Here is a 19,307-nt window from a genome sequence, read left to right as displayed (position 1 = left end):
CGCCAATAGAGAAAAAATCAGGCGTAGTCTACGAGATTCCCTGCGGCGAATGTACCAGTTCGTATATCGGCCAGACCGGTAGAAAACTTGGAGATAGACTGAAGGAGCACAAGTCAACCGCCCCCAGCCGCAAACTCTCTGCCGTGTCGCAGAGCATAAAACAGACTCTCGCCACAATTTTGACTGGGAATCCACACAGGTTTTAGCCAAGGATGATAGAGAGTACCCCCGTTTAGTGCGGGAGGCCATCCAGATCAAGAAGAAATCGCCAGAACTAAATCGCGATCAAGGACTGGAATTGCCAACCTTATACAACGCCCTCATTCGACCAAAAGTCGTCAATGGTCAACAAATGGGCAAGTCCATCACAACATCTTAGAACTTCTTCTGATGAAGATGTGTGTCACACATGGAAAATTCAAGGTTAGTGAATTTTGGTACTGAAAGTCAGTTTAAACTTCTTAAAATTAGAGGAGATATGATTTTATGTATTTTTGGGAAAATAATATACTTTTAGTACTCACAGTTTTACCTGTACCGTAAATTGACTCGCGTTCCACGATCAGCGTTGCCAATAGGCTTCTGTAATATTGATGAATTACGTGCAGAATAGAAAGTGGTGATGGATTTTCTTGATGCTTTTTATGGAGCGTGAAAGGCAATTGATTGTCTCGCAAAATCTATTAAACAGAGTGTGAAAGGCAATTAATTGTCTCGGAGAATATACTTAATCAAAATAATAATAACCCTTTCCATAAGAATCGCATCCAAAACGGAAACTACAGTTTTATCTCTGAAGGCCTCGTGGTCAATACTGTTGTCATATGTCATTGAGGTCAGGCCCAAAAAGTGTCTGTTTGCCCAGACATGGTGTAGAAAGGAGTGTGTCGGTAGGTCGATTTAAAAAAGAAATTGTGTCTTACATGTGTGGCAGCAAGTGAGGGGAGAGAAAATAATACGACATTCAATCAATCAATCAATCAATCAATCAATCAATCAATCAATTATGTCATTGCGCCAAATTAATTTCATAATGTTCAACGGCACTCACCTCAATTTTTTTTTATATGATCTGGTATTTTATTTCACAATCTGGGAGCTTCGTTACCAAAAGAAACACATTGCGTTCTTGGCTCAACAAGATAGATACCATCTGAGCATGATGATCTAAGCTACATTTTGTACTTGTGTCAAACTTAAATTTATTTCAACATCACCATATAAAGTTGAATAAGAAAATCTGTTTTGAAGATTCAGTATAAATTCAGTATAATTGCATGATTGTTGCAAGAGTGGCGGACTGGAAGCCTGTAGTGCAAAATCCCAGACCACACGAAGTCAATTTCCATAAAATTGATTAATTTGAAGATAAATCATAATATTCGAGCTTTGTTCTTAATCATTTTCTTTCCAAAAATACTGTATGATGCTAACGTAATGTATCAAAATGATTGGTACCCATCTCTATCCAGTGAGCATGACCAAGATTTTGGAAGAAACAGACATTTTATAGACTGACTAAGCTGATGGGAACCAATAACTTTGATACAGCTGATATAAGGCCTTGATTTACCACTCAAATGGCTCTATTGGCAGATAAAACAGGTGGTAAATAAGGTTACGGAATTTATTAGAGGATACATTAAATACATTCCCATAACCCAATGGGGTTTTTGCAGCTGGCCTTGGTATGTCTGCTTTTTGTACACATGTGGCACAGCTAAACAGACTAAGCTGATGGGAACCAATAACTTTGATACAGCTTATACGAGGGGGTATCAAAAAGTTTTAGAAATCGCCCAGAAGTGAAAGAGCTATATCAATGAAATTTTGTCAGTGCAATCACTGGTCCAGTAAACACCGATACGTCGGGCCTACGTTGGCAATGGGTTGGACATGGTGGGAACACGTCGGAGTCGCCCTTGCTTCTACGGAACGGCGTCGGGCCTACGGCAATGTAACGACGTCTTCTTCAGATAGTTGGAAGGACGTCGGGCCAACAACAGTCAGCCGGCGTCTTTCATGCATAGTCGGAAAAAAGTCGGACCTACGGTCGAGTAACGACGTCTTTTATGGGTAGTCGGTAAAACGTTGGTCCAACGACAGTGAACCGTATAGGCCTATATACGTATAGGACGATCTTTATTTGCATAATTTAAATTGCAAAATTGGGTTACAAATTTCTTTGTCTGGAATGGGGTAGGCCTATTAATTAATTCATAGCACCCCCCCGGCAATGGCTCATCTTTATACCTGTTCTGTACATTACCTGGTCGAAAGTGCTATACTAATAATGTGTTGAACAATCACGTCATAATAATAATAACCTGTGTAAATGACTAACGCAAAACAAAAAGATTTCCCCAAAAATAAATAGGCACATGCCTAGGCCTACTAGCAATATTATAATCTCGATTTTAGAGTTGAAATGATGACCCAGTCATAGGCTAGCTATTATCATGACGATGTTTGTTTTGAAATGAGTAGGCAGCTCACGGGTGATGCAGGTGATGAGACTCTACAAAACCGTTATAACATTTGAACTGATCTTAACCCCTGTTGCCCAGTGTTGGAAGTGAACTTTTGGCCTCCGTTGCCGTAAACATGTACAGTCAATGTACGCTACGTAGAATTACATACATCAGTGCGTGGCAGTTGAAATTCAAACGGCACAAAGAGACAAGCGCTATATCGTAAATATTTTTGGAAGTTATGGATAATATTATATCTTTTGGCTGTACTGTACATTATACTGTTTATATTAGAGCTGCTCGTATTCATTGAAAAGTGATGAGGAGATAAGTGTTGTCTAGTTGCCGAGCAGGCTTTGACAAGCACTTGCGTAGAAGTAGAAGGATCTAGCTTAGGCCTATGCAGGTTCAAGTAAGTATTTTCTAAATATTTTTCTTCCAATTTGAATTTTTAACGTGTAAACCTATTAAACTACATCAAATTCACTCATGTTTAACCAGTTAGGGCCTAATATATTGCTATATTAGATCTTTTTTAAATCTCGAAACAGGTAGGCACAGACGTTTACTGATGTTTGTGAAAGAAAACGGTCAACAGACATGTTTAACCACGGGGTCATACATTTACTACATGATGTACTTTACTTTATCATGGTCGGTGTATGACTACGTCATGGTTTTATGTGTTTACAACTAGGATTCTCCTCATTACGATACCTTCACAACTTCCGTTGCCGTACTTTAAGAAGTCGGACCATCATGTCGTATGCAATCAGCAGGACCGTTGGCAAAAAGTGTAAGTAAAACCAACGTACTTTTTATGTTGGTATACCATCGGCACTAGCATAGGCAAAGAGTTGGCCCTAAAACAATCCAACATACTTTTCTCGTCGGCATAAGTAAGGTCCGTAGCCGGCAAAACATTGTCCCCAAAGTCGGAACGACGTCCTTTTCAAGTCGACATGAAAAAGTTGGTCCCACGTCGGGACAACCCTTTTTCAACATCGGAATAAAATCGGCATGACAGTAGGCAAAACGACGGCCCAGCGTTGGAACAACGTCTTTTACGTGTCGACGGCAGGATGCACCCCCGATGAGCACCCGACACGAATCCCGACGTCCGGTCGACTTTGCTAGCTCCTTATATCCGACGTCGGACCGACGTCCGTGTGTTATCTGGTGTACACTATGATGCAAAAATGGTCTCATAAGAATGTTTACTTTTTTTTACAGGCGACGCTAGATGCTAATAACCTGCTGCCCCAGTTACTGCACATAAACTGCAAGATTGAGAAAATTGAGGCAAGCAGCATTATTAAGATCCTGCATTTGAAGGGTTGCAGTGCCTAGAAAATCGATGATGAAATGAAAGTTATCTTCGGTGGTGATTGTGAATGAATTTTTTATTTCATCACAGATTTTTTGGGCACTGTAACCCTTAAAATGGAACTTAATCATGTTACATGCCTCAATTTTCTCCATTTTGCTGGTTATGTGGTTACATAGGCAGGTACTGACATCTAGCGCCTTTAAAAAAAGTAAACATTCTTATGAGACCATTTTTGCATCATAGTGTACATAAGGACCAGTGATTGCACTGACAAAATTTCATTGATATAGCTCTTTCACTTCTGGGCGATTTCTAAAACTTTTTGATACCCCCTCGTATAATGGGAGATAAAACAGGTGGTAAATAAGGTTACGGAATTTATCAGAGGATACATTAAATACATTCCCATAATCCAATGGGGTGTCTGTCTTGGTATGTCTGCCTTTCGTACACAATCATGTGGCACAGTTGAACATACCTTGCATTTGGGTTGTGTACAAATATCTGGTGTTCTTGAGATTTATAAATAAAATATAATGCAATGGGACAATATGAATGTCAAAAAATCTAATTTATTTTTTAAGTCTTGACTATTAGCTCGTTCGCTGCAATTTTGCCTTTTAAATTAGGCTATATTGATCAAATTTCACAATAATTGTGCATTGTGGGAATATATTTAAGCCTCCTCTGGGAATCTATTGTCAAATACAAAATTAATGTTTGCATCTTGATTACGATTACCGGTCTTTTTCTTGATTTCAGAAGAGCAACCGAATCTGCAAGAAAGTTTTGCTCACAAACATTATGTAATCCTAGGTTGCTGCGCTGATGGTATAAAAATGTCAATGAATTTGGAGTAACTGGAGGATAGGGCTGTGGATGACGAAGTGCCTCTTTCAGAAAAACAGGATGTTTGCTTATTTGTCATAGCCTGAAAATGGCAAGAAATTTACTTTCCCTTCGGTACACAATGTTTTCTAAGAAAAACAAGAACCTGCCAAACTGTTTGCTCCAAGCATTTCGAAGGATATTATAGTATTTCAAGAAAGTTTCAAATCACTCTACATGACTTCCTCTTTAATTCCGCTTGGTTTTAACAAGACTAACGTCAACCTGCTCTTCAAGAAATGCCTGCCCAGAAATTAATGCCTACTCAGGTTCAAATTAAGGAGATACCCTGGTGGGAAGGGGAGCATTTAATATACTGCAATTCCGAAATTAGAATCAACTGAAAGTTTGAAAATAAACTTTTTTCGTGGATATCTATTGAACCATAAAAAGGGAAAGCTAAAAGGGTCATTCAAAAAGTTCTACCTCCATCATCACATCTCTGTTATCTTACGTGCCAGGATATTGAAATTACCCATGGTTATACTTGTTAAGATGTGCTGGTTAAAGCGAATACAGATTTGGTACGTCGGAAAAGGTATACAAAGAAAAGTTAATTTTGATTAAATAGGTATGACACATCTATGTAGAAATCATTACAGATTTATTTTTGAAAATGACTAAATTGCTTTATTTTTGTTCAAATAATTTAATCAATATCTAATGCTTGCAGGTAGTACTGTTTTACTGGGTATCGTATTTTTCGCACAACAAAATCGATACATGTTCAGGATAACCTTCATATTGACCCTTTTCCATAACTTGTTGACTTCGATCGGTTGAGCACGTGTTGCTTCAAGTCGTTTTAATTGGTTCATAAATTAAAATCAAATAAGTCTTATTCACATTTTTTGTATTTCGTAAATATGTTTCCAGTGACGTGAAGATACACCATTTGCTTAAAATAAGGACCTAATTACGAATTACCCTTAAACATGGTCTAGTCGAATTCACTAACATTGTGTGTGTCTGTTAAACCCTTCGATGATTTCTTCTCATGTAAAACGTGTTTTATTTTGTTTTGAAGTCCTAAATATTTATCCTGAGTAAGCAGTTGGACAACTAAATTTAAAAAATATTTTTATGGAGAATATCAAAAGCTACAGTATGATGCTTACTAAACTTTTGGCTTCAGTTTTTAACCGTTTCTGACGTACCAAATCTGTACCAAAATTGCACGTGGTTCTCGTATTTTACATGGATATATAAAGGGGACGATGTATGACATGTCCTAAAACAATAGGAGTATCCCCCTTTAATATGTAAATAAAAAAGGTACCTTTATCTAACTACCTTGTATACATGGTATAGGTAAATTTATATAACATTTTATCATTCATTATTGGTTTATTACAATCGCAAATTTCCAATTTGCGAGTGTTCTGTTTTTGGTCAGTTCTTCTTTCTTTCTTTCTTTCTTTCTTTCTTTCTTCTGTCAAACTTTTAACGAGCCATCGTAGCCATATGCTTTAAGCCAATGTGACCATATTTGGTCACAAGGACCATTGGGTGGGGGCACAAATGTTACATGCCCAAGTCGTGGTCAAAGGTCATCCAAAGGTCATTATGACCAAAATGTGATTTTCACTAAAAATGCTTCTTCTTCCACAAATTACATAACACAATGTCGTCACTTGCATACCTGCATCGCCTTTAGCCAGTGTCTAAAAGTTGTACAAAGAATTGGGGTCAAAGGTCATTAAGGGGGTAAAATCTTACAATTGCATTATCTCAACATCCGTAAGGGGTATGGGGCTCAAACTCAGTGACAACAAATCTCATGACCAGGGGAACATTTACAGGGGTCAGGTCAAAGTTCATGCAGAGGTCAAATTTAAGAAATGCATTTTCTGTACATCTGTAATGGGTACGGGACTCAAACTCTGTGACAACAAACTTAATGACCAGTGGAATATTTTGGAACACTTTGCAGGGGTCAGGTCAAAGGTTATCTTGGGTCAAATCTTACAATTTCCTTTTCTGGACATCTGTAAGGGATATGGGGCTCAAACTCAGTGACAACAAATCTCATGACCAGGGGAACATTTTGTAGGGGTCAGGTCAAAGATCAAATTTTAGAAATGCATTTTTTGGACATCTGTAAGGGGTACGAGGCTCAAACTCGGTGACAACAAACTTAATGACCAGGGGGAATATGTTGGAACACTTTGCAGGGTCAGGTCAAAGGTTATCTGGGGTCAAATCTTATACCGTAATTTCATTGTCTGTAAGGGGTATGGGTGCTTAATTTCGGTGACAACAAACCTCGTGACCCGGGAAACATTAAGGTCAAAGGTCAGGTCAAACGGCCATTAAAGGGTTACATGCCTTGCGATTGGCTGCGCTCTGTGAGCGCAAATTATCTCTAGTTTCAATTTGTTTTCATAGCATAAAAACTGAATGGAAATAATTCACCGTAGAAGTGACGTAATAAGCGCATTAACTACCATAGCAATAGGTGAAACAATTTTTAAATATATCTCTCTGCACTATACGTTCACGCGGTACCTATGCATTGAACCATAAATGTCAAAGAACAGGGATAAAGACCAGGATCTTAATTCTATATAATATTCATATCATGGTGGTTACTTGCACCTGTAAGAATTAGTATCTTTGAATAGAGCGGTATTGTATTGAATCTATGATTGCAGACATACACAGGTGGTGAGTACAACCTGCCTGTAGTACAGGGCGGTATATTCAAATATTGTATTCATCTTTTGCTATGGTAGTCAATCTCCTTATTACGTCATTTCCACGGGGAATTTTAAAGTAAAAATGCTTATAAATATTTTTGAAGTATCAATCCAACCACTCGCAAATCCCCACTTACATTACCACACATAAAACATTACCACCCCACACACCCTCAAACCTACCCATTACCCCACACACTCATTGGAAACAGTATACACACACCCGCACCATACTTACCCACCCCAAAATGTCACCCTCTCACACTTTCTCACTTAATCAATGTTCACTCCACATTCTGCAATCACATACGATATACAAACAATAAACGACAATGTAAAAATTGCGCCGGTTTTAAAAAACGTGAAATCGCTACATCAGAATACACAATACAATGCACTACATTACACTTCATGCCAACTATAACATTATATTAAAGATAAACATACAAAATCATCCTCACTCAACTCCACTTAGTTACCGGCACATAAATTACCATGCACAGTGGCGAACCCAGGCCGCTCCTACTCGGGGCTGGAGAAAAAGTGAATTTTGCCGCCCCTTCATCAACAGCCAGAAAAGGTTGACCCAATATTTTTGGATGGTTTGAAAAAGTGAAAGAGAGAGAGAGAGAGAGAGAGAGAGAGAGAGAGAGAAAAGATAATACTTCCATTTGTACAATTTTCAGTCTTTTTGCTGCCCTTTCCTTTTTGAAGCACCCCGGGAGCCTCTCGCCCAAAAGCCCCCATCAATATACGCGCAACAATAATGACAACAACACACTTCGTTACACCATCCCATCCACACCCTCTCACAAGACCTACTTCACTCTCATTCACTCAATGCTCACGTACATGCATTATGAAATATACAATCCCTCGTTTCAAGTTCTGGGTTTAAGTTTCTTTATTGTTCAGAAACCAAAAATCAGGGGATTAAAAAGTAGCGCAGAACTGGTCTTTTGTGCTGGGAGACAAAGTAGTAATAACCTTATGTATAGCTTATGTGCTAAGAATATTATTATCGGATATACATTAAGCCAAAGAATTAAGGTACGAGTTATGTTCACCCCTGTATATCCTAAACAAAGACAAATATGTCAAATTTAAAGCAGCCAATACCTGTACTTTTTACCTCTGATTTAAGGCCTTATTTGTTGCAATTGATTGAGGATTAAAGAAACGGTGATCTAAAACCTAAGGAAGAAACGAAATCAAAAGTTGCAATTTTGCTTTCTGATCAATGAAAGCACGACGCTAGTTTTAACGTGCTAATCAATGAAAGCACGGCGTTAGTTCTCTTATTCGAGAACGTATTGTGTACAAATCAATAGGGCTTGCAATGGAGCAAACTGCAGCTTTTAAATAGACATTTTCCTTTGTTTTATGAATGTTGTGTCTTTATTTCTTAAACGCTTTCAACGAATGAGGTCTTAAATTCGAGCTAAAAGACGCAGCTTTTGACTGCTCGTTCCAGTTATGACATGCCCGCCTTTGTTTAGGATATACAGGGGTGAACATTACTGGCACCTAAATTATTTAGCTTACTGTATATCACCGCGGGCGGTTTTAACTAGACAATACATAACTTGTAATTTTGTACTGCATGAGGAAATATTAAAACTATCGTTTTTAAATTAACGCATTTTCGTGCATAATTTACAGCTCACTATAGATTTTCGAGTTCACTCCGATTCTAGAGGCACTCATGGCAGAGAGGTTTTAAGATAATCCTCTATAAATACAGACGTTGAAGATTGTGCTTTCGAACTTTCGATTTCTTTGGATTGAACTTCAGATTACTATATGCACAATCTGTTATAAAAACCTTGCCCTTAAATAATGCATCACCAACTTCGACATCACTATCAGTTGAAATGTATTTGACAATTCAGAAAAGTATTCAAGATTAAATGAATCGAAAGATATTGCTGTGGTTTTCACTTTAGTGCTCGGACTAACTTCCTGTAAAAAAATGAAATCAAATAAATAAAAAATAATTGGGCTGAAATGCCTGTAATCAACGAAATGACCCGTTCTTTCCAGAGATCCAACATGTTAGTAACACCGCGTACCTCGCATGATATTGGCAGAGATCCAACATGTTAGTAACACCTCGTACCTCTTATGATATTGTCAGAGATCCAACATGTTAGTAACACCTCGTACCTCTTATGATATTGTCAGAGATCCAACATGTTAGTAACACCTCGTACCTCTTATGATATTGTCAGAGATCCAACATGTTAGTAACACCTCGTACCTCGCATGATATTGTCAGAGATCCAACATGTTAGTAACACCTCGTACCTCTTATGATATTGTCAGAGATCCAACATGTTAGTAACACCTCGTACCTCTTATGATATTGTCAGAGATCCAACATGTTAGTAACACCTCGTACCTCGCATGATATTGTCAGAGATCCAACATGTTAGTAACACCTCGTACCTCTTATGATATTGTCAGAGATCCAACATGTTAGTAACACCTCGTACCTCGCATGATATTGTCAGAGATCCAACATGTTAGTAACACCTCGTACCTCGCATGATATTGTCAGAGATCCAACATGTTAGTAACACCTCGTACCTCTTATGATATTGTCAGAGATCCAACATGTTAGTAACACCTCGTACCTCTTATGATATTGTCAGAGATCCAACATGTTAGTAACACCTCGTACCTCGCATGATATTGTCAGAGATCCAACATGTTAGTAACACCTCGTACCTCTTATGATATTGTCAGAGATCCAACATGTTAGTAACACCTCGTACCTCTTATGATATTGTCAGAGATCCAACATGTTAGTAACACCTCGTACCTCGCATGATATTGTCAGAGATCCAACATGTTAGTAACACCTCGTACCTCTTATGATATTGTCAGAGATCCAACATGTTAGTAACACCTCGTACCTCGCATGATATTGTCAGAGATCCAACATGTTAGTAACACCTCGTACCTCGCATGATATTGTCAGAGATCCAACATGTTAGTAACACCTCGTACCTCGCATGATATTGTCAGAGATCCAACATGTTAGTAACACCTCGTACCTCGCATGATATTGTCAGAGATCCAACATGTTAGTAACACCTCGTACCTCTTATGATATTGTCAGAGATCCAACATGTTAGTAACACCTCGTACCTCTTATGATATTGTCAGAGATCCAACATGTTAGTAACACCTCGTACCTCGCATGATATTGTCAGAGATCCAACATGTTAGTAACACCTCGTACCTCTTATGATATTGTCAGAGATCCAACATGTTAGTAACACCTCGTACCTCTTATGATATTGTCAGAGATCCAACATGTTAGTAACACCTCGTACCTCGCATGATATTGTCAGAGACAAATTGCTCTTCGTTAACACTTAAGTAGCTACGGCCTTGTGCACTTCCTATTATAGCTATATTTTGTTTCGCATCAAGTTCAGCAATGACGTATTATGAGGCTGATTAGCAAAGACAAATTGTGCACTCATCTAAGGCATAATCCCGTATAAGGTAATGGGAAACAAACACACCCCACACCCACACACAAAAGGGTGGTGCTAAACCATTGCTACTATGGGCATCCTATTAGCCCAGAAAAATGAAGGGCAAACCCGTCACTAATTGCAACAGAATCCATTCAATCACCATTCAATCAGAAGAACATATTGACACATCAAAAGTCCCGGAAAATCAATACCTAATTTGCATGAATCCCAAGTGGCCACTTATGTAGGGGGTGAAATTTCGAATTCACAAAAAGTATCGTTTGACCTGTATCAGACATACAGTGATTGCGTTATAGGCAAAAAGGTCCAGAGTCGAATTTTAGGGCCCACATGTGTCTACAATTAAGCGAAATGCTCCGATTTGAATTCAACTTGTCTCAAATAATTTATTTGACAAAAATAAATCAAAATGAGAAAAGTTGCATTGTTTTGGATATGTTCAAGGTTGCCATGATGGTGGCATGTGGGACAAAAGTCATGATTTCTGCATAGTGACAAACACCAGATTATTATAAACCGTCCTATGTAACATGCGGAGCGATTCGCCAACCGCCGGTAGCGACCATTCCAAAAACCGCTTTGCACTTTAAGACAAACTGTCGCCCTCTGTAGAGAATAATACGGTTTATAAACGTCAGTTACTCGTCAGTATGTCTTGTTTCAGACTAATAATGTATGTTTAAATATAAACATGAAGCATTTCCACCATACATATTCAGTTCAATAACCATGATAAGCTGTTATGTATTTGGTATTGATCATACTTACGATAGTAAGTTTTACCTAGATAATGGTTAGGTTTCTGGAAATAATATTATTTTTTTGTCTTTAAAAACATCCGCAAATGTCATTAGCACTAACCATTGGGTGATTTTGAAAATTATGTTTTTTGATGTTGTTAACGAAAAAAAAGTAAATGGTAGATTATTTAGCCATGTAAGCAATATTGTATAATTTCTGTAAGATTTCTGTAAATAATTAAAGTGTTAACTACCAGGAAGGTTGCCTATATATTTTAAGTATACCAAAATGTGCTGCCTAGAGCACTTAAGGATTTATTATTTACAAGGTATTCGATGACACCATTTCATTGAATAATTTAATCAAATAAATTTTATCAGCAGCAGTGCCGAAAATTTTGCTTGACTTAAGGGCTGGGGTATGAACGTTTGGACAGTATTTATTTTGGGACATCAGAGCACATCAGACATATCGAATTGCATTCTGAATACGAAGAATGTCATTCTGATATCAAATAATTTTGATTTTTGAAATTCGCAATTTAATACACATTTTATGGCAAATCATTAAAATTGATATTTTTGATATTTAACAGTACTTGAAATAAACTTTAGAAATCTGATGATTTATACTTAAAGTGTATGTAGGTGGGATGAAAAGCCGACGATCAATTGAAAATTTTGACCTTTCGTATTGAAGATATGGATTTTTTTTCCCAAAACACAAAAAAATTAGGTCTTTTTGGGAAAAAAATCCATATCTTCAATATGAAAGGTCAAAATTTTCAACTGACCGTCGGCTTTTTTTTCCTGCTACATACACTTTAAGAATATAACATTAGATTTATATAATTTACTTCGAGGACTGTTATATATCAAAATTTGAAAAATATCAAATTTTTATAATTTGTCATAAAATTTGTATTATATTGTGATTTTCAAAAATGAAAATTATTTGATATCAGAAAGACATGCTTCGTATTCAGAATGCAATTCGATAGGTCTGAGGTGCTCTCATGTCCCACAAAAAATACTGTCGAAACGCAATAAACGCTCATTTTAGATCCCTTAACGAATAAGTAATAATACCAGCGAAGGTATGTTACTCTTCCCCGAATAATTTATAACATTTTACATCACTCCATGTATTCAAATGACACTCCTATTTCTTTTAAATCCTTGTAAAACATGTTGAAAATAAATTGAATAGGGGTTGTGATAATATTTGCAAAACTAGGATGTGCTCTATTTACTGAGATACTTTTTGTTACTGGACTAAAACAATGGATTGTGCGAAGTGTAATATGTGACCAGCTCCAACAAAACCCTGAACAAGTCGTCAGACATGTTTTTGAGTTATAAGCCTTTAAAGATGACATTCCCATAAAAAATGAAATTTTGGAATTTTTAATTTCATGGTATTTGACTGTGGGACTAAGTGGACTTTCAAATCCTTGAAAATACTTATTAAAATTAAATAACAGTTGAACTATGATAATCCCTATTCAATCCTGTGTAAGGCAGGAACCAATCGGGCCATTACTCAGAAAAGCAATTTGGCAAACATATCAAGGTATCATTTACAAGATTATCCATGTCTTGAAAAGTATTGATGCTATTTATATAATTTTGGTATCATTTTAAAGCTTATTGTCTAGTGTCTTACGTTTTATTGAAATCATGAAATGTCAAAAATGCGACTTGTTCCTGATTTTGTCAGAGCGGGTCACATATCTTCTTTGGTATTACCTGATATCACATGTAATCAAAACCCTTTCAGAATACAAATTGTCATATCAATAACCGTATAATAACTCACTCCTTGTTTCAATCAATTATCTTGATATTTTCTGTTATTTTTTAAAAAGCGGAATGTTATATTCAATGTTTCATTGGTGTTTGGTAGCTATTTGAAGACATATTTATTGTCTTCCTATTTAAAGCGTGCGTCCAATTATGAAACCTTAAATTAAGTGTTAGTTGCTTAACATATTAACAGACCTTAATGCTATTACATTGCAATTTATACAGTGAATAAACAGATTGTGTAAACTTGTGGTAATTATGGAAACTTTTGTGTCAAATTCTGATAAATCGCCTAATATAAATTGTCTTTTCTTTAAAGTTGAAAAATTTAAGGTACTTTTAAAGGCTTTTAAACTATATTCAGTATGTTCGGTTTTTTGGTACTGCGCGAGTCAATAATTTACGCCCGCGTAAATTCACAAAAGCGAGCGTCAGTAACGCAATTATGCAAAGTGAGGAGAGCGTAGGTACTACGCCGGGGTATGTGTGCGACATTCTATATCAATCATATATACACGATGTTATGAGTCCCGTCTATTATGAGCTTTCAGAGCATAGGCTTCCCACGTGTCCGCAACATCACATTCAATGAATACTTTACTGAACATGTTCTTCAGGACTGTTATTGAAAATAAAGACGAATTTCATAGTTTTAGTCCAATAAAACAGCACTTACTGCTGACGTTTCGAAATCTGTCAGATTTCTTTATCAACACTGATGTTGTTGTGACGACCTTCTGTGTACAACTCGTTGTTGCTTAGCAACTTGGTTGCCAGTTGGTTTCTTCAGGAGATCGTCAAATACGTGAGTTAGGTTGTATTGCCCCTCGTCTCTGTTCATGGTGGTACCCTGTTGTCTGATTTTCACTGCTTCTTTGATCCATCGTTTGTATCTGTCTGCCTCTTTGCCTAAAATCTTAGCCTCCTCCCAGTCAATGATGTGGTCTTTCTCGAGAACATGGTCTGTGATGGCTGATTTGTTGGTAGCTGATTGAGATGCTTTTCTGTTTGCTCTCATGCGAACATTAACACACGCCTTGTCTGCCTCTGTCCTATGTTCTTCAAGTCGCTTACCGAATTTCCTCCCCGTCTTACCGACATAAGTTTCATTACAATTCTTGCAAGGGAAGGAATAAACAACTTCTGTGGTGTTGAGCGGGTCCCTTTTATCTTAAGGGTGCACAAGCATGTTTCTTAGGGTGCAATGAGGCTTCATAGCAGCGGAGATATTGTAACTCTTTAGTGTTCTCGCGATACGCTCCGACACGCCCTCTACGTAGGGGATGACGACAAGGCCTTTTGACTTGGTAGTTTCATCCTTCTTAATTGCCTTCTTCTTCTGCTTTGGTGTATCCATCCGTTGTTTCACTTTCTCAAAACTCCGAGAAGGATAGCCGCAGTTACTAATAGTGACTTCCTCTTCTTCCTTGTCTTTATCTTCGGTTATGATCTTATTTTTCCTATCCAAGAGCGTGCGAACAACACCCAATTTCTGGTGTAGCGGACTAGAACTATGAAATTCGTCTTTATCAATGAATACTCAAAATCTAATATGCCTAAACCCTACGGAATGTCTGAAGTATGAAACAAACAAAAACTATCATGCATTTTTATGTCAAGATGTTCTTGTTTTTTAGTTAAGAAATTATATTGCATCCTCCGCACACTTCTTGGAAAGTATAAGATTCCTGAGAATTAACACTTTTAAAATTAAAATTACTATAATAATAATTCATTAAGTATTGTATCTATAATAATAATTCATTAAGTATTGTATCAACTGTAAATATATTTGGAAGTAAATAGGTTTATCGTTGCTAATATACTCCAGGAACACTGGATGTTGGCGAAATCTACAGTTGTGTTAAACAGATACTTTGCCCTATAACTAAGTAATCAATTTACTTCCCAGCAAACACAAAACGTTTTCGACATCATTCGCAACAGGTTGTAAAAGGTTGTCAGAAAGCGTTTAAATGTCGGGTTATATAAAGGGTACTTTATTATGATATTAAACGTTTTCATAACATTAAATAACATTTGTTGGTAATTTACTGCACAGCAAACACAAATGTTTTACAGAAAACATTTAAATGTCGGGTTATATTAAGGGTATAAAAACGTTTTAATAACATTCCAAAAACATTTTTGAAAACTTGGTACAAATCATTCTAAACAGAATGTTATTTTGGGGTTGAAAAATATTTTGCAAAAAATGTTTGCCCAAAATATTTACAATAACGTTTTTAAAATGTTTTCCCTGACCTTTATATAACCCGACATTAAAATGTTATTAAAACGTTTTGTAAAAAACATTTTAAGAACATTTCTGTGTTTGCTGGGTGCAAATATTTTAACATAATGTTATTTAAGTGTTGACAAAATATTTGGCCAAAAATGTTTGCAAAAATAGTTTACAATGACATTTCGAAAACATTTTTAAAAAAATGTTGTAGTGTGTTTTCATGCCAAACGTTTTAAAACGATTTCATGACCTTTATATAACGCGACATTTTAATGTTATTAAAACGTTTTTACCTAAACCAAAACCCAAAATATAACTTATTTAAAACGTTTTAAAAACGTTTTTGTGTTTGCTGGGTTTGCTGCAGGTGCTAGCTTTTATTGACCAATCAGTAGTGTATGATCATCAAGTGCTGGAAACCAATTGTCTACATCTATAGGTAAAATGTTCTACTCTACACTGTCTCTTATACTCCGATCAAGATAATGGGCTAGATATGTATATAGGATACCATAGATAGGATAAGGTAAGGACAGGTAAAGCTATACACTAGTCTCATAACAGTGGTTTATGGGCTACAATATAGCTATATCCTAGGAAACATAACAATTTTCTTAATGCGTTTATTTTAAATGTCGGGTTACCTAAAGATCATGGATACGTTTTTAAAACGTTATTGTAAAATACTTTGCTCAAACATTTTCGCAATATATTTTGGCAACAGTTTGATAACATTCTGATTTGCATCACGTTTTCAAAAATGTTTTATGAATGTTATTTATTTAAAACGTTTTTACACTCCTTATATAACCCGACATTTAAACCTTTCTTTAAAACGTTGTGTATTTGCTGGTCAACATACAATGTAACCAGGTATATGTAAAGGGTAAAGTATGTATGATTTTGGCAAAAGCCAGGGTCCTTACGGGACAAACATTTAAGAGGCAAACAGCATATCAACCCCAATATTATGAAACCGGATGTAAGCCCCGTTATTAACGTACTTATTATGATGGATGAAATAAGATTTTAATCCGGCGTAATGGAGCCCAGTGCTAATAATATCATTTATACACTTTATAATTGAATATCCGAAAGATTTTTTGAATCCATTGTATAGTTACAGACAAGACCGCAGGAGAAATGAAATATTGCCCTACATGTCTGTTGAAGCATTGTAAATGATAACATTTGTAACTGTCTAAAATTAGTTCAAAACCGTAGGCAATTAAAATACCTTTTGTTAAGCAAAATCCTGTAAGGCATACATATTCATTCTTCATAATCTGTCCTCGCTGTGGTTCCTCTAGCTCTTGAGGGTACGTGTCTCTAAATATACAGTAATTTTCAGCACTGCGCATCATCCCTTAGTTCACATGCGCAAAAATAGCAACATAATAATCATCTGGTTGTCTCAGTTTGCAGGACGACTCTACAAGAGTTGTTCATTGCAAAATTCACTTTGCATTGTGTAAGGACTTAGTGTGCTACCGCGCAACGAAATCAGTGCCTGTTGCTTACAAAGGTGGAAGTTAAAATATGTTATTATAGTCGTCGAATATACAAAAGTGGAAGTTAATCTGATATACAGGAGAGGAATTATAACTACAGGATTAGTGATTTGGGTTCTAACAGTTTGCTAACACGCTTGTAACGGTAAGCTTCTACTTCATTCATATATACTTTTCAAGAGCTATTTTGTTAAATTTAAGAATTTCTTACTGTTGACTTAAAGTAACGATATTTTTATTGAAAAGAAACGGTCTTCTTTTTTTTCAAACATTGTCAAGAAAAATAAAATGTTCGTGTTGCATCGAATATTTGATATTGGTTTTAAGTTATTATCTGCAATTTATTACATTTGACAAAAACGAAATTAGGATCTGATTTAGGAAAAGGTTTATTCAACTTAAACAATGATGTAAGCAGAAAATGGTATAAAAAAAACTATTCGTTTTAATTTCGTTGTTTATGGTGAAAATAATGGGAACATCATACATAAATCAAATTCATTTTGTAAAAAAGCAATGGCAATCTGTAGTCAGGATTGGCGGTTTCTGGATGATAAAAAGTAGAAGTAAAATAAAGTAAAATATTTATATTGCCAAATAGATATTATTACATAAGAACTTTCATGCAAAGAAAATAATATCAACTTTGCTATCAGTAGTTACTAGTATTCTTGCTGGAATTCACATTTAATTTGATTTAAATAATTGATCAGCCTAAATTTTGCAAGTAAAAATATATGTACTGAATCTTACAATTACAAAACTATTGTGCTTTATTATGAAAAACGGCATAAATTGCAACCAGGCAATAAATTTAAAGCACTGCTTGAAACGATACATGGTCTAGAATTATATAACGCATTCGTTATGTCATTATGTAACATCAGGTCATCATGCATCTTTATTCTCTGCATTCTGTCTGACTTGATACAACTTTGCGGAAATGATACCTATTTCTTGGGGGAAAATACCCAATACTGTTCCAAAATTTCCCCTACTCAATGTTTTAGTTATAATACTCTTATAGTATGCACAAAATACTTTCTTCACTTTGACTAACTATTTGCAAAAACAACGTTACAACTCTGGGGAAAGATTTGTTCAACTTTACAACTCATTACGCATTTCCGACGAATTATTGGTTAAGGTTTCTCGAACAGCCATGGTCATAGGGTCTGCAATTCTTTTACATCTTGTGTAAAATGATACATAACTTCAATAGACTATTACTTTCTTTGCTGGACAGTGCAAGTGTGAATAGGATGTGTGGTGGGGCGATCATTGTGTGTGTTCGTATTTTGCGGTTTGCGTCCGAGTTTTGTGTGAGAATGTGTTGATCAATTGGTAATGGGTGAGGCGCTTGGGATTTCTGTTTCTGTTTCCAAATTAAAGTTCAGCATGCTTACTTTCCACCTCCAGGTTTTCCTAGTAATAGTAATTGTGTAATAGTATTTTAATGTATCTCTGACATATAGCTTGCTAGTGCTTACATATATGAGCATGTATGATAATAGACTTCAAATAATAGTCTTAAGATTGTGTATAATCCAGCTAGATTACGGCAAATTTTGCTACTAAATTTTAATAAATTATCAATAATTTTACTGAATTCTGGTAACTTTAAAGAATTTGTGTCAAATTATCTTTAAATAATTTGAAATGCTTTCAAATCTGGTATAAGATCAACTGAATACTACAATTGTCAGCTAAATCATTGAAAATACTGGAAAATAAATATGACATTTTTAGCTTTCGTTGCACAATTGCCTAATTAATGTAAAATAAAGAAACCAAAACTAAATGAATCCACAAGATTGCGTGCTTTAACGATTTTGAATCAAATTCTAAAGAATTCAACACCTTCAATGGTATCAAAAAGATATTGTGCGATATCAGAACTTTACCAATTTTGAAAGCCGTAGATATTATACATTTTATATGGTATAGAAACACATTTCGCACTCGAATATTTCTGACAGGTAGTATTCGAAAGTGTCAGTACTGAAAGCTTTTAGACTTCCTACGCGTCTATAACATTACACAAGCGCAATCTAAATTTAATATGCTTAAACCTCAAGGAGTGCGAAACAAACAAACAAAAATAT

At 36.0% G+C, this 19,307-nt stretch overlaps 1 long non-coding RNA gene across 1 annotated transcript in view; it reads left to right on the top strand.

Moving 5' to 3' along the window:
- Positions 1 to 17,127: 17,127 nt before the first annotated feature.
- Positions 17,128 to 19,307, top strand: part of LOC140138890 (uncharacterized) — an 87,061-nt gene continuing 84,881 nt past the window's right edge. The window contains exon 1 of the long non-coding RNA XR_011857077.1: positions 17,128 to 17,347. This is a non-coding gene — a long non-coding RNA (uncharacterized lncRNA). The remainder of the gene's footprint in view (positions 17,348 to 19,307) is intronic.

Source organism: Amphiura filiformis, chromosome 18 (genome assembly GCF_039555335.1).
Source record: "Amphiura filiformis chromosome 18, Afil_fr2py, whole genome shotgun sequence".
Taxonomy (NCBI): Eukaryota; Metazoa; Echinodermata; class Ophiuroidea; order Amphilepidida; family Amphiuridae; genus Amphiura; species Amphiura filiformis.
The sequence above is the reverse complement of the archived record's forward strand: the minus strand, read 5'-3'. Positions and strand labels throughout refer to the sequence as shown.